The 25002-nt window shown below is 42.8% G+C and overlaps 1 protein-coding gene across 3 annotated transcripts in view; it reads right to left on the reverse strand.

Moving 5' to 3' along the window:
• SERTAD4 (SERTA domain containing 4) overlaps window positions 1–24721 on the reverse strand; it is a 43240-nt gene extending 18519 nt beyond the window's left edge. The window contains exon 1 of one of the 3 annotated variants that reach the window (XM_073672003.1): window positions 24575–24721. The gene's annotated coding sequence lies outside the window, so the exon portion shown is untranslated. The other 2 variants (XM_073672000.1, XM_073672002.1) reach the window with 2 other exon arrangements.
• Between the last annotated feature and the right edge of the window lie 281 nt (window positions 24722–25002).

The following is a 25002-nucleotide window of genomic DNA, read 5'->3' on the forward strand; positions in this document are numbered from 1 at the left end:
CACCTGGGGGCCCTCCCTGCCCAGGTCTCTACCCAGCACCTGGGGGCCCTCCCTGCCCAGGTCTCTACCCAGCACCTGGGGGCCCTCCCTGCCCAGGTCTCTACCCAGCACCTAGGGGCTCTCCCTGCCCAGGTCTCTACCCAGCACCTGGGGGCCCTCCCTGCCCAGGTCTCTGTCCAGCACCCAGGGGGCCCTCCCTGCCCAGGTCTCTACCTAGCACCTGGGGGCCCTCCCTGCCCAGGTCTCTGTCCAGCACCCAGGGGGCCCTCCCTGCCCAGGTTTCTACCCAGCACCTGGGGGCCCTCCCTGCCCAGGTGGTCTCTACCCAGCACACAGAGGGCGCTCCCTGACCAGGTCTCTACCCAGCACCTGGGGGGCATTCTGCTCAAGTGTCTGCTCTCTTAGATGCCACTATCAATCGTAACAGAGACATTTCAGAGTCTGATCAGCCCCCTGCAGCATGATTGTGGGGTGCCAATTACAATGTCACAGCATCCTGGGGGGCTACTGAAGGCCCACTAACACTACCGCATGAGTACAGTACCTTCAGTACAACAGTACCTTCTCATTACATACACTGGATAGGTGACTCTCAGCATTGCTTGTCTTAGCTGCGCTACAGTACCTTCTTCCTAGACAGGCAGGGACGACAGATGTCACAAATTCACATTATCACAATGAATGAGCAATGCTGAGAGTTATAGTTTTGCAACAGCTCAAAAGACACAGATTGGAGACCTTCAATTCACAGTAAATGCAAAAGTGGTACTGTTGAAGCTAGTCATCATTGGTAGAATTAATGGAAAAGGACTTCAGATGTGCAAGTCTACGTTATCACATTGCATGTGGCCGCCTGGCAGTTGTAGATCAGAGGTCTCCAACTTCTGGCTCTTCTTTTGCTGCAGAACTATAACTCCCAAAATGATAGTACTTGTGCATTGTGATACTTCTACCTTGCTTCATCTATTACTTGTCTACAGTACCTACTCCGAGTCCTAACGTATCATGGAGATCTGAAGTCTTCATCTTATGTCTTTTTTTTCTAGCAATCCCGTAACTCCCAGCCTTGCTTATTCATTGTGATCATTCTGCCCAGTGACATCTGTATTACCTGTCCACAGATTCTACTAAATAGAATGCGTAGCTGTCATACAACAGTACCTTCCCATTACATATCCTACAGATCAGAGGACTCCAATCTGTGCTCCTTTAGCTATAGAAAAACAACAACTCCGAGCATTAGAGGTGCATTGTGATAACTTGGCCTGACTACATAACCACTGATTTTACCAAAGAGGATGAGTAACTTCCGTTCAACAGTACCTCTTTATTACATACACTGTGGATCATTGTTTTCCAATGTTTGGCTTATCATTTATGGCCAAACTACAAGTCGTTGTGCATTGTGGTAACTTAGCCTTACTAAATCTGAAGTCCTTTTCCATTTACTGTACCGAAGAAAGCTTTTGTACAACAGTACCATCATTAGGTATACTTCGAATCAGAGGACACCAATCTGTGTCTATTCTATAACAATAACTCCCAGCATTGCTTGGGTGTTGAGAAAAAGCAGTTCTGTTACGTCTGTGGTCCTTGCCTGTTTTCTCTACCAAAGAGGAGAACCAGCTTATATACAACAGTACCATCATTATTACCTATATTGTAGATCAAAGGTATCCAATCTGTGGCTCTTCAGCAGAGGCAAAACTATAGCACCCAACCTTATTTGTGCGTTGCAACAATCTGTATTTCTTGTCTGTTTGCCAAAGAGGATGACTAGCTTTTATACAACAGTACCACCAGCACATATACTGGGAATCAAAGGTCTCCAGTCTGCATCTCTTATGCTATTTCAAAACTATAATTCCCAGCATTGCTTGTGAATTGTGATAACTTCTATAGTCTTTCTCCATTGACTCTACCAAAGTGAATAAGTAACTGAGTAACTTTTATGCAACAGTACCTTTCCATTACATATACTGTGGATCACAAGTTTCCAATCTGTGGCCCTTTAGCTTTTCCAAAACTATATTTTCCAACCTTACATTGTGATAACTTAGTTTGGTACAACTCTAGTCCTTTCCAGTATACTCCACAAAAGAGCGTAAGCAGCTTTTATACAACAGTACCTTCCTATTACATACACTGTAGATCATAGATCTCCAATCTGTGAACCTTCAGCTGTTCCAAAATTATATCTCCAGACCTTTCTTGTGCATTGTGGTAACTTAGCTTTGCTACAACTCTAGTCCTTTCCTGAATACTTCACAAAAGAGAGTAAGCAGTTTTTATACAACAGTACCTTTCTATAATATAAACTTTAGACCAAATGTCAATCATCTATGGCTCTTCAGCTGTGCAAAACTACAACTCCTATGATCGCTTGTGCATTATGATAACTTAGCTTTGCTACAACTGTAGTCCTTCCATTAATACTCAGCAAAAGAGAGTAAGCAGCTTTTATACAACAGTACCTTCTTATTACATACACGGTGAATGGAAGGTTTCCAATCTGTGGCTCTTAAGCTGTAGTAAAACTACAATTTCTGCACGTTGAGGATCACGGCTTTCAGTGGTTACATAGTAGAGTCTCTCTCTCTCATGATAATTTCCTTTTTTACGTTTTTAGCCCTCTTTTTACACCACAATTGCGCAGTATCTTATGAAACCCCTACTTTCAAGACGTGGAGGCATCTAATATTATGATCTGATAACTTTACTCTTATTCATTTGTTTTCAAAATCCCAATATAGATCACAATAATGGTAATAAACCCTAAAGAACGAGTAGGTGATGAAAGTACTAGTTAAACAAAGCAGCAGTATCTTACCGGCAGCATGCACTAAGGATAATGTCTGCTCCTATTGCCCACTAACCTCGTGCAATATCCAGGGAAAAATAAGAAATGAGATCTTCCTCCAGATCAGGTAGAATTGTTAGAAAATCCCTGCAACAGAATAATCCCCCAAAAAATCCCTTTTCTTCCCTGTGCGAAGACCTAAGTGGATTTACTTAAGCGTCCTCTCTGTTTCCATTTGGTCACCACTTGATGGTCATCGTTATCCGAGCAGCCGGTGATCCGTTCTCTCCATCCGTCTCCTTATGAAAAGCAGAGAGTGATGCTTTGGTAGTTTCCACTCGGACTTAAAAACTAGATCTGCCTCCAGTCAAAACATTGTGAGATTAAGACAGAAAATTGGCTTCGGTTTCAAGATGTGAGTTCCAATCCCACAGGAGCCAAGCACAATATGAGGAGAGCAGGCGGAATATTAAACAGGAGCAGGGTTGGGGAGGCAGTCATCCGCCTCGCAGCCTCCTTCTTCCCCGTATCTCCCTCTCTCATTACATTCGCCCATTGTGCTGCTCACCCCTCCTCATCTCACTCTTCCCCTCTCATCCTCACCTTCCTTTACACCAAGCCTCATTACATCTCGCTGGCTCGCCATGCATTTCCACATCGAATTATTGCAACACAAAACTGCAAAGTCTTAGAAAGTCAATGCAACCAACCATTGGATTTGCACAATAGTTGATCTTATTTCTAACTTTCTTTTGCACTGTTTTATTCTGATTTAGTCCAAGGTGAAAACATCTGGGGAACGGTTCTATCAAAATCTGCCACCTAATCGTCACCCTTTGCATATGGCGCTGTACATGACGAGAAGGCCCGTCTCCATTTTTATCCAGTCCTTTAAGTGTCCCTTCTTTGCTTTCCATTTCTTTCCTTCCAAAGACTATAACTTTTTTATTTTTCCGTCGATAGTGTTGTACCAAGGCTTTTCTTTTTTTGACGTTCGATGCGGAGTTTGGGGTCCATACGACTTTCTAATCTCTTTTCATGCAATTTTTTTCAACTCTGACATTTTGATTTCTTTTGTTTTGCCTTTCACCTTATAGGAAATATATTCTGATATTTTATTACTCACGTGGCAATGCCTAATATGTCTTTTTTTTTTCAGATTTTTGACATTTCGGGGAAAATGGGGTGGGGTGAAATTAACTTTTATTTCACTTTTTGGAATATTTTTAATTGTATTTTTTTACATATTTTCTTGGTCCTTCTAAGGATCTTGAACCTGTGATCACTTGATCGCTTGGACAATACTCTGTAAGGCCTCGTGCATATGACGGTATTTTTGGTCCAAGTGCAATCTGATAAAACACAAGATAGCACTCGGACCAATGTTATTCTCTGGGGCCATGCACATTTCCAATATTCAGATCATACTTGGTCATGCAGGTCAATGAATGCGTGGAAACCATCGGACTGCACTCGGATGACATCCACGGACTGACAGAATGGAGAAGATGGAGAACAGTTTTTCCATCTTCTCCCCATCCGAGAGAATCGTATCACACTCTGATTAAACTCTGATCAAAGTCTGATTAGCATAATCGGCCTGATTCTCTCGGATGAGAGAATATATGGTGGTGTGACCCTGGCCTAATACTGTAATATTGGAGTGTATTGCAAAATTACCGCTCTCCTATGAAGCTCAGCCACAGGTGTAGAAACATGGCAGAAATGAGGGCCTTCAGTAGGCCAACTAAAAGCCATAACAATACCATCAGCTCCCCGCAATCATCCGAGGGGAGGAGGGAACAATGGAAGGAACGCCTCCCCTCTATTTTTACAATTGACAGCAGCATCTTACCCGGGACTGCCGGGTGCTGGCACCAGCCCTGATAATAACATCTTGTAACATGTTCTAATACATGACATGTAGCTTGCAGGTCCCGAGCCCTGACGCCAAGGCTTTATCCATTTCCACCACCAAGCCATCAATGGTTTCACATATCACTATAGATGAAGACACTGTTCACAGAGTGGCTATGCCAAATCCTTGGGTTCAGGAGAGAAAGCTATAGTAGATCCTGGGCCGCGAAATCTTGCCAGAATTTGGCGTAACTTAGTGGACCAAAATAAGCCAACTAACTGATGGTGTAAACTTAGACTAAGAATGTAAAGAACCATCCAGCCTGAGCCACGATGAAAAATTTGGGGCATTTTAAGACTGTTTAGTCTAAAAGTTTTAGTAAATGAACCCCTACATCTTTATCCGCCACTTTTACATTAATTTGCCTATCGTAACATATTTGATGACATCACGTAATAGGACCTGATAGCAATTATATCACTTACTCTTTAGTTCACAGCTGGATGTTGTTGTATAGAGCTTGAAAAAACAAGCACTTTTGCAATTTACTGCTTATTAAAATTTGCAGTTGTTCTTGAGATATTAACACTTTTCGTTTTTTTGTTTACAGCTCGTCGCCTAGGAAACCGACCACCACTGCTTTCTTCGTAAGCACTGCGATGAAACTGGTCAGGATTAGGCGGTGATATCATGCTCCAGCGATCCTGGTCAGCTTCAAAACAGCCCTTACAAGCTCAATAAAAAGGAACTTGTAAGCGCTGAGCATGTTCTGCTGTTTAGCAGTGGTGGTCGGTCTCCAAGGCAATGAGCTGTAAACAAAAGAAAAGTTTTAATATCTCAAGAAAGACTAAAAATGTTAAGAAACAGTAAATTACAAAATTGATTGTATTTACAAGCTCTATCTGAGAAATCCCTTTTAAGAATTAGGGAACAACCCTATGAAGATTCTGAGCCCAGGAGTAAAGAGTATTTCTCTATCCACCAACTAATCATCAGAGGTTTCCATTGGTGGTCTAATAAGCAGATATATATATGATGTTAGTTTACAAGATCTATTAGTCGAAGCATATCTTAAAGGGAATGTATAATCAGAAGATGACCTATTTTTAAATCAGGTTTTTATGTTACATGTATTTAAAAAAAAAATTATATTACAATCTATATTAAAAGACAAAATGAATAATCTTGCAATTTCCAAACTGGCCACTAGGGCTATTTTAGACTCATATATCATGTTCTTTCAGGAAGAGTTTTCAGCACTGTACTCAGCACCAGGGATCATGTCCTACCAGCTTTCCCTCCCTAAACCCCTGCAATCATTAATGATTTCACATAGTGCTCTATACTGTAGGATGGTATCACATGGTATAAGATCTAATAGCTGAGATGTAGATGGAAGCTCCGAAGCCCTGGAGGAAAGACTTTATATTGATTGGCCCCCTAACCCTTGTTGAGTTCACATTGTCTGTGGGTCTTCGTCCGACCCGTATACACTGAATGCAAAAAATGCAACCATGCTACAAAGAATGCATACAATCCCAACCACAGCATTGGGTAACACAGGGCTCAAGACCTCTATGCTAATGATCTGTGAGGGTCCCATGGGCGAGAAAACTATGAATGTGTAGTCCATGCAGAAACCCTTCTTTCTAGCTGTGGTTCTTTGTCATTAAGGCTATGTTCACACATTGCGTTTTTTCAGCGTTTTTTTTTTTTCTACAGCAAAACCTGATCTCTTGCAAGGAAGGTTTATTCAGGATTTTGCTTGTTTTTTTCCTTGTTTTTTTTTTCTGAGTTTTTGCTGCATTTTTTGGTGCATTTTTGCTGTGTTTTTCAAGATCCGAAAGTTCAGCTTTGCTTCCACCACAGAAGCATGAACACAGGTCACCAATGCAAGATATACTGTATGTGAAACCATATTAACCAGAATGTAACAGTAGGGGGAGGTGAATTGCTCAGGAATAGTTTACCCAAGACACTGGCAGTGAATTGAGTTTGTAGGACACTATTTATATTCACACTATGGTCTGCCATTGATTTGCTCAGAGATTGTTAAATTTCACACCTCCGTGGGCCACAGGTATTGTTTAATCTCACACCTAGCTCAGCCATCACTAATTTCATTTAACTGTACTATCCAAACTGCCATCTCAGGTGACCAAGACAAGATGGTAAAATCACAAAAATAAATGAGTTTCACATACTGCTGTACTTGCTATTTTCACTAAAAACGCAGCAAAGCCTAATAGCTATGTTCACACTAGGCGTTTTTTCACTACCCATTACTTCCAATGAGTGAAAAACGCTGAAAAAAAGCTGAAAGAAGTGACATGCTCTATTCTGCAAAAAAACATGCAAAGCACAAAATACTGATGACACAAAAACCAATGTGTGTACAGGAAATTTCTGAAATCTCATAGACTTCGCTGGTATTGTAAAACGCAGCAGAAAATTTGCATTAAAAAAATGCAGCAAAAATTGCAATATGTGAACATAGCCTAAGAGTATCCATAGTGTGGGCACCTCTCTATGACATATAACAAAGGGTAGGACAATCCTGTTTAGAGTCTTTCTGATAGAGACAGTGTCCAGAAACGGTGGCAAGCTATGGTAGATGCCAAGACCTATTGAACGTTGGGTGTTCATGGCAATTTGGGTAAGTACAGTATGTAATGTAGTTGGGATGGGTGATAGGTAGAGTAGATAACTGCCTAGATTTTGAGAGAGGAGGTACAAAATTATAGGTGGGGCGGTAAAAATCACTGTCAGAAGTGCCTGCAAACCAGTGTAGATGCCAAGTTCTTCAAGGCTTGGATGGGGTCCATTGCATGTACCATGCCTGAGACAGGATGTAAGTAAAGTTGAGGAATGCCTAAAGCTTGAGAGACGGGTTGCAAAATTATATGTGGGGGCAATAAAAATCACTGTCAGCAGTACTATGAAAACCAGTGTAGTTGCCAGGGTCTTCTGGGCTGCTCGTTGCAATCTTGTTATGGCTGAAACAAGAGGTGGGTCAAGTTGGGGAAAGCTCGAGAGAGGGGGCAAAAAAATTATAGGAGTGGGCAGTAAAAATCACTGCCAGCAGTATCACACAAACCAGTGTAGATGACAGGGTCTTCAGGGCTTTTTTTATGGGGGGAGGCGGTTCCTTGAAATCTTGTTATGCATATTCCATGGCTGAGACTAAGAGTAGATAAAGTTGGGGAATGCCTGAAGCTCGAGAGAGGGGGCAGTAAAAATCACTGTCAGCAGTATCATGCAAACCAGTGTAGATACCAGGGTCTTCTGAGCTTGAGGTTGGAAAGGGGTTATTACAATCTTGTTATGCATGTCCCATGGCTGAGACAAGGAGTAGGTAAAGTTGGTGATCGCCAAAAACTGGAGGAAACTTGTCCAGCCTTTGGCATGTACAAAGTTTGTTGACTTTAGGATGGAGTATACAGGACGCTCACCATGACTTCTGTTACCCAAGTGCCCACACCAGTTGACTTTTGCCGCTCTCACATTTATGCACCCGGTAGTATTTTCGCACTGAAGGATCTGTATATGTTATTGTTTTAATAACGTGTTTCCGCCATTGTCCTCTGGCTTTCTTCATTGTGTAATCACTGCTACAGAAGCCGACAGTCTGAAGACTTTCACCGGGAACGCAGCTTAATCCAGGGAGGGATAGTATTACATGACTGTTATTTAATAAGCCAGACTGTAAATGCTAGGCTATTGAATGAACAATCTACACTCCCGCCTCGCTCCCCGATCTATTTCACCAATATAAGACGCTAATTCAGTTCACCCCCCGTTCCTGATAGGAAACAATGGGGTCATTTATGTATTGGGTGACATCACAAACCGCTACATGTAGATGATATTTTTTTGGAATCCTCTATGGATTTGTTCTGCCAAATGCCAAGTGCTAACGTGAATGTTGGCAAAAGAGGAAAAATGATCGATGTTGAGAAGTAGTTTGTATTGACATATCCTGACATTATGAGGAAGAGTGCAGAGATAATTCCTGTTCAAATGCCCTAAAAAAGGGATTCTCTGGGGGAAAAAATCCAAAATGGCCCAGACTGAGTTGAAAGAAGCGATATTCAATCTCTCCAATCCCCCGAGGTTCCTACTGAGAAATGGACCAAAATGCTCACTAAGACAATTATTGACCCCTTTCCGCGAGTGATTGAGGAGCCATTTCTTATGAGCAGAAACGGGATCAATAGGTGGAGACAATTTTACACAATCTGACCCCTTTAAAAAATCACTTTTATTCCTTGAAAAGTAATAATAATCTTTTTATTTATATAGCGCCAACATATTCCGCAGTGCTTTACAATTCAGACAATTTACAGACATTATGGGCACTGTCCCCATTGTGGCTCATAATTTACCTTCCCTATCAGTATGTCTTTGGAAAATCTCCTTTAAAGCTTAGATCGGGATTCTACATGCAAAGTACAAGATAATAGTTCATATTTAGTAGGGACCTTAAAGGGGTAGTCCACTACTAGACAACCCCTTATTAATGGACCCAGGAAGGTGAAGAAAAATTACATACCCACCTCCCAGACTTCCTCTGCGGAGATCAACATCAGACAGGGCATCACATGACAGCTGCAGGCAATCAGTGGCCAGTGATCAGCTGCAGCGCTCACATTTTGTCCAAATAGAAGAAACAGTAAACACATTGAAACCAATTAGAGTCAATGTTGATGCCGGCAGACTGTCAAGGGGCATAGCACTGAGCACAGAGGAGTGATGACGGTTCTGGGAAAAGAGGATCATTGTTTTTTTGTTTTGTTTTTTACCTCCACGTTCTAATTAATAAAGGGGTTGTCCTATAATGTATATAATGGTCATAATGATTATGTTGAGCAGTGCCAAAAGGGGCTTGAATGGGTTTTCCTCTTTTCTTGAATAGTCTACCAAACATAAAATGATGACCATACTATTAAGAGACCATGAAATCAGCTGCAATCTGGATGGACCCCAGCAGTAACTGTTCAGTTTCCCTACAGTGCCACCACTGGTGAAATGAAGCATTGCATTGTGCCTAAAATCAGTAACTTGTCAATGTACATGGTCATGCCAAGTCCTCTACTGCAGAAGGCACTCTTTGTAACAGATCCATGCTCAGACTAACCCATGTTTGTCTCAAATGCCGCAAGACATTTTAGTCTGTAAGTCAGTCATCGCTTCTAAGATCACAGTTTGATCTTCTTATGTGCAACTATAACACATCACATATTTATTTTAACTAGATTTCACCTTTAATGTGGATCTGTTACCACATTTCAAGACGCAAACTCTATACATATTGAAATTAATGTATTGGACCTGGCGAGGCTGGTGTACTTACACTGAAAATCCATATTAGAATGGCTGCAGAATCCTGATTTTAAAATGAGCATTTGTGAGTCCAGATATAAAATGAGTGACAGACAGCTGCGGACTGATGTTAATAGGCTGTTAATAGGCTGGGAAGGGCCATGGATGTTGTCCACCTTCCCAGACTAATAAGACTAATAAGACCAGCCATCAGCCGCCCCAGAAACGGCGCATCCATTAGATGCATCAATTCTGGCGCTTAGCCTCGGCTCTTCCCAATTTCCCTGGTGCAGTGGTAAAGGTTTTGGGCTTGATGTCAGCTCTCATCAGGCCAGCACTCGCGCTGTCTCATGAGAACCGGCCGCTGTGAACTGAGGTAACCTTACTGACATGACCTCAGTTCACAGCGGACGATTCTCATGAGGGCAGCGCGAGTGACGGACTGATGAGCGGTGACGTCAGTGCTCATCATTTTGGCTCTCGCAATGCCCTCATGAGAACGGTAGCACATCGTTTTTTTCATGTATTTATTTATTAACAAGTACAGTAAAATACACACACAAGTACAGTGTCCGTTGTGTACAGAATAATGTCAGTTTCAGGCTAAATACCCTGTCTGAGAACTGACTTTGGTAAATGACTTTGATATGTGACTTTGATATCTGACTTAGATATCAAAGTCACATATTAAAGTCACTTATCAAAGTCAGATGTCAAAGACACATATTAAAGTCAGATGTCAAAGTCACTTATCAACATCACATTTCAAAGTCAGATGTCAAAGTCACATATTAAAGTCAGATGTCAAAGTCACTTATCAAAGTCACTTATCAAAGGCACTTATCAAAGTCACTTATCAAAGGCACATGTCAAAGTCACTTATCAAAGTCAGATGTCAAAGTCAAAAGTCAAATGTCAAACTCACTTATCAAAGTCAGTTCTCAGACAGGGTATTTAGCTTCAAACTGACATTATTCTGATGTTTGACTTTGATATTTGATCATGTCCTAAAATGGACACTGTACACAAGGCACTGCTCCACTCCTCCACTCGGACCTCAGCTTTCTGGTTCAAGATTTATTTATTTTTTTTATTCTATGTTATTTTAAGTAATTTCCCTATCCACATTTGTTTGCAGGGCAATTGTCCTGCTCTTACCCCTGTTTTGCTTCCTTTTGCAGCCTCCATAGCCCTTACTACAACTATTTTGCAGACATTTTACAGCACCAAAGTTCGGGTCTCCATTGACTTATGTGGGGGTTCGGGTTCAGGGTCAAGTTCGGATCAAGTTCTGGTACCCGAACCAAACTTTGGACTCAACTTGGTCCAAACCCAAACTTCCACAGGTCCGCTCTTCCCTAGTTATAGTACAATAACACCTTTAAGCTCTCTTTTAAGCCATTTTGCAAATCATCGGTGGTCTAAGATAACAGATTTACTAATATCATATTGGTGCATTTATCAATTACATATCTTTTTCACTAGATTTCCCTTTAAATGCTTAATTCGTTGCAACTTTTTGGAGTATTAGTAAATATTTGATTCCCTGATCAGTAGATCGTTTCATCATCATAACCCATCAACAGAGCACACAGCGCCACCTATTGGCTATTAAAAGTAGCACACATGACAATCTACTGACGGTGCAATAGCACACACAACCCATGTGCAAGAGTGGCGCTATTTCTGCAATCATGCTGGAATCCTAAATAAAGAAAATAATTACAGATATATCGGTAAGAATAAAACAATCCCGGAATTGGACATACAATTCCGATGGATGGCTGTCGTTCTGTATCCTTATGGATGCTTTATTTGTATTTTACGTTTCTTATAAAAGTTCTCCTTCTAGGGGAATTAAAAACCTGAGGTAGGATTCCATGGGAGTGAGTCAGATGTATTGGCAGCAGCATCCAGAAATTTCGGCCAGCTTTGCAGGAGCCCTTAGAAGAATGGGTCTACTTATTGCCAGACGGTCTTCTCAGAGGGATTAGTGGGGGTTTAGTCTGTGTACTGTATGTGTGAGAGAAATGGAGTGGGACAAGAGCCAAGCGACACTCTATGTCCGGAAAATAAACCCTTTCACCACTACAGAGTCTGTAGACCCTCCATGACGGGGGCTAAAGCCATTTAGTGTTACTGGAGACCTTCTGAAAACCAATGGCCACCCATTCATAAAGAGAGAGTGACACTGACGAGCCTGGAGGAACGATAAGTGGAGTATACTTTTATATACTTGTATACTACAGTCTCACGCCGTGTTTATTCTCCATTATTTTTCCATAGGAAAAAATGCAGAAAATTGCTGGAAAAACGCTTTAAAATATGGCCTCTCTATGGTGCATATTCTGTGCATTTTTTCATTGATCTCAATTAGAAAAAAAACACAATCAGGATGAAAGACGACATGTGTTTAAAAAAACGGATAGTGGGTCCGAAAAACGCCAGGGAAAATAAAAGACATCTTAGAAATCTCATTCATTTTCAGACTGAAAAAAAAAACCACAATAATTTACAGCAATATGAATGACATTTTTGAACACCTCCTTGACACGCTGATTTTTTTCTTACATTTTTTGACATGCTGTGTTTTTGGCTTTTCTTTCATAAACACATCTTGAAAATTCTTTTCGCGTTTTTTATTGCAGTTTTTCCCCCCATTGAGATTCATGAGACTTAGAAGCAAAAAAAAACGAACCCAAAATAAACATTCATAAAAAAAACACATGGAAGTTTGCATTTTTGATGCAGAAAAAAATACCGCTGCATGTGAATATATGGTATCCTATCGGTAGTTGGAGAAGGAGGCTTTTGCTACATCTGTAAGAGTGGTGGACTGTATTGTCGCATTCCTAGCTCTAAAAGCACCAATTGCGTCATGTATATAATGTCATGCGTTTTATACATATAATGTGTTATGTGAAATGTGAATTAGGGACTGCGGTTTTAGTGGATATTGTGAATAGACTGTGATATGATAGTGAACAGCATAGGGTAAGATATAAATTAGGAATTAGGACAGCAGGCTTAGTACATACTGTTATAGGACAGTAACTGTAGTTAGCTGAAGGTATAGGATAAGATACAGTTAATGTTTGGGACTAGCCCACAGTGGGAGGGAGATACCGCTAGTGAGAAGCAGGCACTTCCTGATAGTCAGTCAGGGAAGTACAGAGATCAGAGTCAAGTTCAAGTGCAGTGGGCTGCTAGCGACAGCAAGTATCTATTGTTCATGGCAGTGAGAGGCCATACTAGAATCACTTGCGGACACTCCTGCAACGTCCGGAGCTCAGGGCTCGGTATGGGTACTATGGAGCCTTATGCTCTGGCATACAGGGGGCGATGGATGTGGAACCACATGAGAAAGGAGGGTAAAGGATCCCGGGTGGACTGCGGGACTGGATTAGAAATCCCAGAGGCTGAGAGAGCCAGTGAACGTGGGGAAAGTCCAGGAGGAACGAATAGCGATGCTGAGGGCGCACTGTGTTAAGGAAATAAGGAACGGAAAGTGTGGTGCCCAATATTGTGTGCTATAATCTGATGAGCTTGAACTGTCCAGTAAACTTTTGCTTGTTGAAACGAACTGTGTGACCCCTAAGTTATGTGTGGTGGTTCTGGGAGATGGAGGCCTGGGGACAGCGGAGGTCTTTGGCCTACAAGTGAGTGTGATGCACCACATACCTGAGAGCACATTGGGACTGGGACACGATTTTCCTGTAAAGTGCCGGGGAGATATGGAGCAGTAGCTCGGTCATGGCTACCGCCGGCGGTCACTTTACACATCTGTACCTAGAAATGTAGTGGTGCAGCTAGAGGCAGTGAAGCTTGGTGGATACATACATGACCCAGAAAAGGCCACCGATCTCCCACTATTCTAATGCACAAATATATCATATATTGTATACTCTTCAGCAATAAAATTTCACCAAGTCTTGAAATTATGGAAATCACAGGATGGATAGACATGATCTGCAAAAGATGAATAAAATGGAAACAAAATTTTCAAAACATCTGGATTTATTTAGTATAAATATGTTTATGATAACCACATGCAGAAATCCCAGCACTTACAGCCTCGGCTGCTATCAACGAGGTTATTAATGGTCGTCTGAGGAATGTGCTGCCGCTGAATGCAATCCAACAAATCATCAAAATCCACTTCTGGCAGCTCGTATGAAATCACCGAGCAATGACGTCCCAGGTGGGTGGGCTCAATTGAAGACAAGTCCGGAGATGCTGCAGACTATGGTAGCGTGTTTAGGCCACGCAGGCGGCTCACGGAAGCGTGAGAAACATATGGCCTGGTGTTGTCATATTGAAAAACGGCTCCTGGAACATTTTTGGAGAAATGGCCGCACTACTGCTTTCACCAACAAATCAATGTAATGCTGAACTGTTGGTCTACCTGAAATGAAGACTAGAGGGGTCTGACTACCGTATATTATGCCACCCCACACCATAATCCTCAAAGTAGGACCGGTATGATGTTGCTTCGTGAAGGCCTCTTCATGGCATTACCCATGTGCTCTCAGAAGATTGGTACGTAGTGATCTATTCTGTACTGCAAGTGAAATTAGACATCACATACCAAGACTAATGTGTAAAGTAGTGTCTACAAAAACCATCAAAAGGCATCTGCACGACAATGGGCTATGAGCCAGACATCCAGCTATAGGTGTCCATTGACCTCACACCACCGCTCTCAAAGACTTTCATGGTGCAGAGCAAGGCGGCAATGGAGGCTGCAATGGAGGTCTTTCCTCTCCAGCAATGAGCTCCGCTTTTATCTTGGATGCAATGATAGCCGGAGATTGGTCTGGAGATATTGAAGGTCTACACGAGGGAATGTGAAAATGTCCCAGTAGACATTTTTCAAGATGACAACACCAGGCTGCATGTTGCTTGTGCTACTCTAAACAGCCTGTATACCCTAAACGTGCTGCCATGGCCTGCAGAGTCTCCGGACATCATTGGTTGGCAATTTCACAAGGGCGCTGCCAGCCGCGGATTTTGATGATTTTTGTGCCCAAGTACATTCACCACAGCAGAACAATTCCTCAGACAACCATTAATAACCTCATTGACCTTTCCTTCTTGGTTTTGTATTTTCAAAGTGGAGGAGTGGAGGTCAGCGCATCTGTATGATATTTGTAGAGTTCTGTATTGGATCACAAAGAGTCACATTGGGGTGAACATCTGGACAAGATGATGGAGTGTGGAGTGACTGTATCTATATATATATATATATATATATATATATATATATATATATATATATATATATATATATATATATATATATATATGAGTACATGGATATGCACATCTGAATTCCCGGCACCTCGGGGATCCTATATAAAACATGTGCGTCCCCTCTGCTTCTTCTTTCCTGTAGATCTGTATAACATATGGTTCCTCGTCTGTGACAGTTAAGGATGTAGGAAAGAGCCACAGGCAATGAGCAGGAAAACTGCGATCACCTAGAGCCAGGGGCGTCTCTGCCTGTCGTCATTACCCTTAGCGAATACTGTATACAGGCTACAGTCACATGAGGGGTCCATAGGCTCCCCCATTACATACAGAGAATAAGGCCAGCGCTGCGAGGAGCACAGAAGGAGCCGAGACATTGAACTCATCTATTTTGCATATAGACAGACACCATTTGGCTCATGAATGTGTTTGCTTTTGGTTATCGCTGCTTTATGGGCGCTCAGTAACCTGCTGCTTAATGTGGAAGCATTAAGGTTAGGGCTGACTTGTATAATGTCCCCAGGGTACAGTAGCTGGTGAAGAAGATGTTGGGGTCTGTGGTCATCTAGATAAAACGTGTGACAGCGCTGCACAGAAAAGCCTGTTATGGCTTTTTATAACTTGGATATTACATTGTAGTGTTCAGTTTTCTTAAGGGGAACCTTTCACATTGACCACGGTGTCTGATCTGCAGGCAGCAGGTTGTACAGCAGATTTAGGTATCGTTTTGGGAAGGGAATATAAATTATAACTCAAATTATATTAATTTAAATCCCTATTCTTTTTGGGCTTAAGAGTCCAGTGGGCGGTCCTATTCAGTGACTGTGCATATAGAAATACACTATATGGACAAAAATATTGCGACACACATCTTAATCATGTAATTCAGGTTTTTTATACTGTCCCATTGCCCCCGGTGTATAACATCGGGCCCCTTGTCCTCAGCATATAACATCCAATCCCATTGCACCCAGTGTATAACATCCGGCCCCTCAACCATGATGTATAACATCCAATACCATTGCACCCAGTGTATAACATTCGGCCTCTCACCCCCCGGTGTATAACATCTGGCCCCTCGACCCCAGTGTATAACATCCGGCCCCTCAAACCTGGTGTATAACATCCAATACCATTGCACCCGGTGTATAACATCTGGCCCCTCAACCCCAGTGTATAACATCTGGTCCCTCACCCCCTGGTCTATAATATCCGGCCCCTCGTCCCCGGTGTATAACATCTGGCCCCTCGCCACCAGTGTATAACATCCTGCCCCTCACCCCCGGGTCTATAACATTCAGTCCCTCGCCCCCCGGTGTATAACATCCGGCCCCTTGCACCCAGTGTATAACATCTGGCCCCTCGCCCCCAGTGTATAACATCCTGCCCCTTACCCCCTGGTCTATAACATCTGGCCCCGACCAACGTGGTTCTGTTATAGGGGTCACCGGGGTAACAAGTCTGTTCATAACATTTGTTCCCTCCTAAATCTTCCTCCATCACCCATGAGTGATATTATTGTGGAAGGAACCACAGCAACTCAGCCACAAAGTGGAGACCCCATAACGTTACAGAGCGGGAGGCCGAGTCTGAGGAGCAGAGCGCAGAAAAGTCACCAACGCTCTGCTGACTCTATATCTGCAGAGTCCAGACCTCCTCTGGTATAACATCAGCACAAACACTGCGCCCCCGCCGGGGGCCTCATGGCCGAGCAGCTGCATGCAGCCGTACATCACCAAGCACAATGCCGAGCATCGGATGGAGTGGTGTAAAGCCGCCACCACTGGACTCTGGAGGAAATTTGTTCTGTGCAGTTGTAGAACAGGCAAGAAAGCTTGTAAAAGGACTTCAACATGACGTTTCAAGGATGGAGCGAGACTGCCATCTACTGGCCAGATACAGTCAAGCTGAACCAAAATATGCAAGGGAAGTTGCAGGGAGGGCAGGTTCAGACGCTGGACCCGATCAGGTGACTTCCAGGAAGGAGTTCCAGGAGATAAGAGGCCAGCGCGCCAAACCTGAGGGGTCTTTGGCGCCAAGCAGCAGAAAGGAGCAGACGTGCTCCCTGCGTCCTGAGAAACCCCGCGTGACAGGCCAAATCCAGAGGCCTGAGAGGTGCTCCAGCCGGGCACCGGTAAAAGAGCTCCGGATCCCTCACAGTTGTGACCCGAGTGCTGTGCCTGCTGAGGGGACTAGGAACCTGATCGCGGTGCTGAGTGAGTTCGCGGAACCCGACGTCGCCCGCCGACAGACGAGGCCTGGACCCCCCTATCCAAGGCTCGAGAGACTGCCTCCAACGGCCAAGCAGAGAGGAGTTGAGAGACAGTTGCCCCAGGAAAGTCACGCCAGCGGAAGCAGAGGAGCTGCGTACATGAGCAGGGCCGTCACTTCCACTGTTCACCCACGGTACCGGGGACAATTGGGTTTATGTACTCAGGTTGGGAGGGGAACGGTTGGGGCTAAAGTAGCACAACGTGATCTAATTGAATTTGTCCGGAGGAGACTCACGGCCTAGCGGGAATAACCGGTGACCCCCGCTAGGGCCAAATGCACAGTTAAAGAACTTGCGTGGTGTCTCCCATGATTGAGGGCATCACTTTACTTTAAGAGACTGCACCTTACTTTGAGAAATTTCGTATTTTGCTGATATTTCAAACCACTGTTCATGTTGCTAATCCCTTGTTTCAGAATACCTGTTGTATAAAACTGTTTACAATCATCTCTGACTGTTCTCGCCTTGTGTCTCTGTGCGCTGCATTCCGGCACCTGCATTACACAGTGACAGATCGCACGTCTCTATCTGGCATCTGATGAAGGAGTCTGGGTTTGGTGAATGCCAGGAGAACGTTTCCCCCTGACTGCATTGTGCAGCTGTAAAGTTTGGTGGAGAAAAGATAAAGCTATGGGGTTGACTTTTATAGGTTGGCCTAAGTCAAATCCTAAAGGGGTTGTCTGACACTGAAATAATTTTTTTCTAGGCATACTCACTCTTCATCCTCATGGATGCAAAATAGGTTGATCTGGAGGTCTGTGCTGGCTCCGGAAGCAATGTCTACTCTGTTTGGACCACTGCAGGCTGTGATTGCCTGCAATATTCAGGTGACTAGAAGAGCTCATTATTGGATGTTTCTCCGATAATTCATTTTACATGTCAACTGATGGGCTAACTGCTGCCGCCAATCATAGCCTGCAGTGGTCCAAGTGACTTTCGAATAGAGCATACATTGCTTCCAAAGCCATAACAGACGTTCGGAGTGCCCTGCATTGGATCCACATGGATAGTGAAAGGTGAGTAAACCTCCTGTTATTGTTTTAAAACCATTAAAGCCTAAAAAAAATATTTCAGTGGCGGACAACTCCTTTAATTCTTCAGCTGACAAGACATTTTGGACAATTGTAGCTTCCAGCTTTGTGGGAACAGTTTCTGGAAGGCTCATATCTGTTCCCCATGACTGTGCTGGGGGAGTTTTGATGAATAAGAAAAAAACCTCCTGGATTAATTTACTTCTTGTTTTTTCATAAATTTTTGAGAAATGACCAATTCTAGGAAATGTCAATGTGGCCACTTTTTGATGATGTCTTCACAGTGATGCATGATATATCTAATGCCTTGTAAAAAAATTTGTACCCTTTTCCTGACTGATAACTTTCGACAGTGAGATCCATTTGCTGTGTTGTAAGCTGTTTACAGACCATGCTGTACTATGAAACTTAGAAAATGTCAGGAAAATCCTACTAGAACAACTAAACTTTATATGGGGTTAATCAGAATCCTTGTAAATGTTGCGTACTGACTACTAGCGTATTTTTCGGACTATAAGACGTACTTTTTTCCTCCAAAATTTTGGAGGAAAGTGGGGGGGCTGCATCTTATAGTCCGAACATATATACATTGCTCTCCATGGGCATGGAAAGCAATGAATATTAAATTTCCTTAATAGCATGCACACTGTACCCACAGCGCAGGTCAGGTACAGGGAGGTGGTGCACTATGCAAGCATGCCGCCAGGGATGTTACAAGTACCAAGATATCCTGGATGAAAACCTCTTCCAGAGTGCTCTGGACCTCAGACTTGGTCGAAGGTTCACCTTCCAACAAGACAATGACCCTAAGCACACAGCTAAAATAACAAAGGAGTGGCTTCAGAACAACTCTGTGACCATTCTTGACTGGCCCAGCCAGAGCCCTGACCTAAACCCAATTGAGCATCTCTGGAGAGACCTGAAAATGGCTGTCCACCAACGTTCACCATCCAACCTGACGGAACTGGAGAGGATCAGCAAGGAAGAATGGCAGAAGATCCCCAAAAACAGGTGTGAAGAACTTGTTGCATCATTCCCAAGAAGACTCATGGCTGTACTAGCTCAAAAGGGGGCTTCTACTCAATACTGAGCAAAGGGTCTGAATACTTATGACCATGTAATATTTCAGTTTTTCTTTTTTAATAAATTTGCAAAAAAATTCTGTTTTTTTCAGTCAAGATGGGGTGCAGAGTGTACTTTAATGAGAAAAAAATGAACTTTTAGAATTTACCAAATGGCTGCAATGAAAAAGAGTGAAACATTTAAAGGGGTCTGAATACTTTCCGTACCCACTGTAGCCAATAAATGTGTGTGATAGTATGATGATATTACAGAGGACAACATTTATGTCACCCAACCTATATAACTTGTCAGTGTGAGTGAGTGACTGGATAGTGATGTCACAGAGGAGTACAGTGATGTCATAGAGGAGTACAATGATATAACAGTCCATATAGCGAATTAACATGTGTGATGTTGTGATGATATCACAGAGAATAACATTTATGTTACACAGTCTCTGTAACTTGTCTGTGTGGGTGACTGGATAGTGATGTCACAGAGGAGTAGAGTGATGTCATATAGCCAATTAACATGTGTGGTGAGATGAAGATATCACAGAGACATAAGAGCGATGTCACCAAGTCTGTGTAATTTGTCATTGTGAGTGACTGTATGGTGATGTCATAGATTAGTACAGTGATGTTGCAATGCAGTATAAGGTTGTCACAGGAGTACAGTGATGTCACAGAGGAGTGTAGTGATGTCACAACAGGAGTAGAGTGATGTCACAGAGGAGTGTAGTGATGTCACAGGAGTACAGTGATGTCACAGAGGAGTATAGTGATGACACAGGAGTACAGTGATGTCACAGAGGAGTGTAGTGATGTCACAGGAGTACAGTGATGTCACAGAGGAGTATAGTGATGACACAGGAGTACAGTGATGTCACAGAAGAGTATAGTGATGTCACAGGAGTATAGTGATGTCACAGCAGTAAAGTGATGTCGCAGAGGAGTATAGCAATGTCACAGAGTATAGTGATGTCACAGGAATGTAGTGATGTCACAGTAGTACAGTGATGTCACAGAGGAGTATAGTGATGTCACAGGAGTACAATGATGTCACATAGGAGTGCAATGATGTCACAGAGGAGTATAGCGATGTCACAGGAGTATAGTGATGTCACCAAGGAGTATAGTGATGTCACTGGAGCACAGTGATGTCACAGAGGAGTATAGTGATGTCACAGGAGTACAGTGATGTTGTAGAGGAGTATAGTGATGCTACAGAGGACTATAGTGATGTCACAGAAGAGTATAGTTATGTCACAGGAGTACAGTGATGTCACAAAGGAGTATAGTGATGTAACAGAGGAGTACAATGATGTCAAATAGGAGTATAGTGATGTCACAGGGGTACAGTAATGTCTTAGAGTATAGTGATGTCACAGGAGAATAGTGATGTCACAGAGGACTATAGTGATGTCACAGAGGAGTACAATGATGTCAAAGAGGAGTATAGTGATGTCACAGGAGTACAGTAATGTCTTAGAGTATAGTGATGTCACAGGAGTATAGTGATGTCACAGAGAAGTATAGTGATGTCACAGGAGTACAGTGATGTCACAGAGGAGTATAGTGATGCCTCAGGAGTACAGTGATGTCACAGGAGTACGGTGATGTCACAGAGGACTATAGTGATGTCACAGAGGAGTACAATGATGTCAAAGAGGAGTATAGTGATGTCACAGGAGTACAGTAATGTCTTAGAGTATAGTGATGTCACAGAGAAGTATAGCGATGTCACAGGAGTACAGTGATGTCACAGAGGAGTATAGTGATAACACAGGAGTACAGTGATATCACAGGAGTACAGTGATGTCACAGAGGAGAATAGTGATGCCACAGGAGTACGGTGATGTCACAGAGGAGTGTAGTGATGACACATAGAAGTTTAGTAATGTCACAGGAGTACAATGATGTCACAGAGGAGTATAGTGATGTCACAGGAGTACAGAGATGTCAAAGAGGATAGTGATGTCACAGGAGAATAGTGATATCACAGAGGAGTATAATGATGTCACAGGAGTACAGTGATGTCATAGAGAATAGTGATGTCACAGAGGAGTATAGTGATGTCACATAGAAGTATAGTGATGTCACAGGAGTACAATGATGTCACAGAGGAGTATAGTGATGTCATAGAGGAGAATAGTGATGTCACAGGAGTACAGTGATGTCACAGAGGAGTATAGTGATGTCACATAGAAGTATAGTGATGTCACAGGAGTACAATGATGTCACAGAGGAGTATAGTGATGTCATAGGAGTACAGAAATGTCAGAGTATAGTGATGTCACAGGAGAATAGTGATGTCACAGGAGTACAGTGATGTCACAGAGGAGTATAGTGATGTCACAGGAGTACAGTGATGTCACAGGAGTACAGTGATGTCACAGAGGAGAATAGTGATGCCACAGGAGTACGGTGATGTCACAGAGGAGTGTAGTGATGACACATAGAAGTATAGTGATGTCACAGGAGTACAATGATGTCACAGAGGAGTATAGTGATGTCACAGGAGTACAGAGATGTCAAAGAGGATAGTGATGTCACAGGAGAATAGTGATGTCACAGAGGAGTATAATGATGTCACAGGAGTACAGTGATGTCACAGGAGTACAGTGATGTCATAGAGGAGAATAGTGATGTCACAGGAGTACAGTGATGTCACAGAGGAGTATAGTGATGTCACATAGAAGTATAGTGATGTCACAGGAGTACAATTATGTCACAGAGAAGTATAGTGATGTCATAGAGGAGAATAGTGATGTCACAGGAGTACAGTGATGTCACAAAGGAGTATAGTGATGTCACATAGAAGTATAGTGATGTCACAGGAGTACAATGATGTCACAGAGGAGTATAGTGATGTCATAGGAGTACAGAGATGTCAGAGTATAGTGATATCACAGGAGAATAGTGATGTCACAGGAGTACAGTGATGTCACAGAGGAGTATAGTGATGTCACAGAGGAGTATAGTGATATCACAGAAGAGTATAGTGAAGTCACAGAAGAGTATAGTGATTTCACAGGAGTACAGTGATGTCACAGAGGAGTATAGTGATGTCACAGAGGAGTATAGTGATGTCACAGAAGAGTATAGTGATGCCACAGTCTACATAGCTTCTCAGTTTATAACCGGATGGTGATGTTATCTGGTCTTTGTGGTAAATTATATCCTCTCTCCTCTCACCAGACAGACAGTCCACAGTTACAAACTGCTGTTCAGATATCATAATGTAAGCTGATACTTCTGCGCAGCGCCTGGTGGGATTATCACCACTTATGAGACCAGAAAGAAACATTACCTCATCATAAAAATAAAAAATAAATTGCTTTAAGATGTTTTTATTTTCTGCATCCCAAACCCATCAAACGAGGGACTTCTGGAGAGGAAAAGCTCAGCCCTAATGCACATATTGCCTAGGGTTTCTCCAAAAATAGATAAGTCAGGTCGAAGTGCGTGGGAAACTGTAATGTAAAATACATATATCCTGATCTTACTGTGGAGATGAGTGATACATTGTATTAGGAAGGAAAGAAGGAAAAAGGGTGAATAAAATAAAGCACTAAAAATCTCCTGACCAGAAAAACATTAACCTTCTTATTATATGTATCAAAATAGACTACAAAGAACGAAGACCACCTAAGTAAAGTCACGTTGTCTGATTGATTGGTGCGACTTTTTCTTTATCATTTCTTCCCATAAAAATGCTAAAACTCAAAGGACAAAAATAAAAGGCAAATTTGTCAAACATAAAAATCAAGTTACCGAAAATCGCTAAAAATCATCATTGCTGCCAAGAAATACATAAATAATGATATTTTTTTATTATAAGAGACAGAAGATAAAATCCTTCGGGTTTTTTTTGGGAATTAAAAAGTAATATTTCCTCCCCACGAGTTTTAATTCTTCACCGGTGGAAATGAATGTTATGTATTTATGTGACCGTCCTCAGGTGCCGTATAGGTGAGACACCTACGGGTAGACGGGGAGCTTCTCCATCCCCGTGGCTGGGAGGAGGTAGACATGTAGCAGTTAACCCTCAGGTATGTCATAAACACTAAAATATTCATCTGCCCAACCTAAAGTGACCTTCCTGGCAGCTCGGTGGACTGCTGGGAACAGACTGCTCCTTCCTCCAGCCCGGGGCTATGTTCTGACCTGATCATCGCACAAGCACAGACACGATCCCTGGATACACAATCACACGCTGTCCCTCCTTCCATAAGAGACAATTAGTATTCCAAACAGCAATTACCACTATTATCACGTTAACCCCCTGCATGCAGTTCCCCCCCCCCCCCCCTTTATATTTTTTTGTACCCGATTGTGGGTGGCTAATTATCTCCGTAAAAAAAAAAAATCACCCGAAAAAAAAAAAATTTGACATTTGCAAATTGCGCTGTGTTTTGGAACGGATGACGCCGCTTTGCAACATTTTTCATTTTTGCATAAAAAAAAAAAAAGAACTGGATGCACTTGGCTTCCAGATCAGCATGCAAAGTGGAAATTCGAGTTACGCTATCGGTCCTGATCCCACGAGTTTTGGTGATTTGCAAAACGTATTTTGGAAACAACGATTATTATTATTATCGTAAAGCATAGAATGATATTTTCTGCCCAGACATAAAAGTTTTTTTGGGGATGCACAGGAGTCAGGAACAAACACAATGCCCGCATTCTTCCACCAATCCGGTACCCATTCCCTTACCGGAGCTGTGTCCTGGCTGCGTCCTGAGCGACGGATCACTGGATACCGGAGCGTAAATCCCCCGTCCTTCGCTGGCATCTGTGAGCCCCTGGCTGCTGCTGTGTGCACTGTGACTTGCAGCAGACGTTATGGTAATGAAATGATGGCTTATAGTCTAGCAGCGAGCGTGTGAAACCAGTAAATCCTGTTTAACATTTCCCTCTGGATCTCACAGTGTGCCCCCAGGGTTAGAAAGGAAATATGACAACCTCGTGTCTTACCCACTAAGCTTCCCATATACTCCCTCCTCCAGACCAAGGAGGTGTGACTGCTGGCACCTGGTGGCATTACCCGGCACTGCCCAGCGCTCTGCTGCCTGCTGGAGATACATGAGAAGCGGCGTCACAAATCATTCCCATCACTTTTCATCATGCCGGATGCTGCTCTCGTCTTATCAGCATTATTTCCAATGCGACTCGCAGATGTAGCAGAGCTGAATTTGTTATACAGTATGCGATACAAATGTCTCGTACGTTGTATCAAACTGTTTTCAGCCTCCGATTGTCATTGTTTTATTTAAATAGCGCCGACATATTCTCCAGCGCAGTACAGAGTCCCCAGCCCTGATCAACCCTTATTCATATTGAGGTCATTTTTAACACATGGCAAGATTTTAATACTAAAGGCAGTATAGGACCATCACGATTTT

The sequence above is a fragment of the Phyllobates terribilis genome, unplaced genomic scaffold (genome assembly GCF_046119375.1).
Source record: "Phyllobates terribilis strain yellow unplaced genomic scaffold, ASM4611937v1 Scaffold_3__8_contigs__length_932513732, whole genome shotgun sequence".
Lineage (NCBI taxonomy): Eukaryota > Metazoa > Chordata > Amphibia > Anura > Dendrobatidae > Phyllobates > Phyllobates terribilis.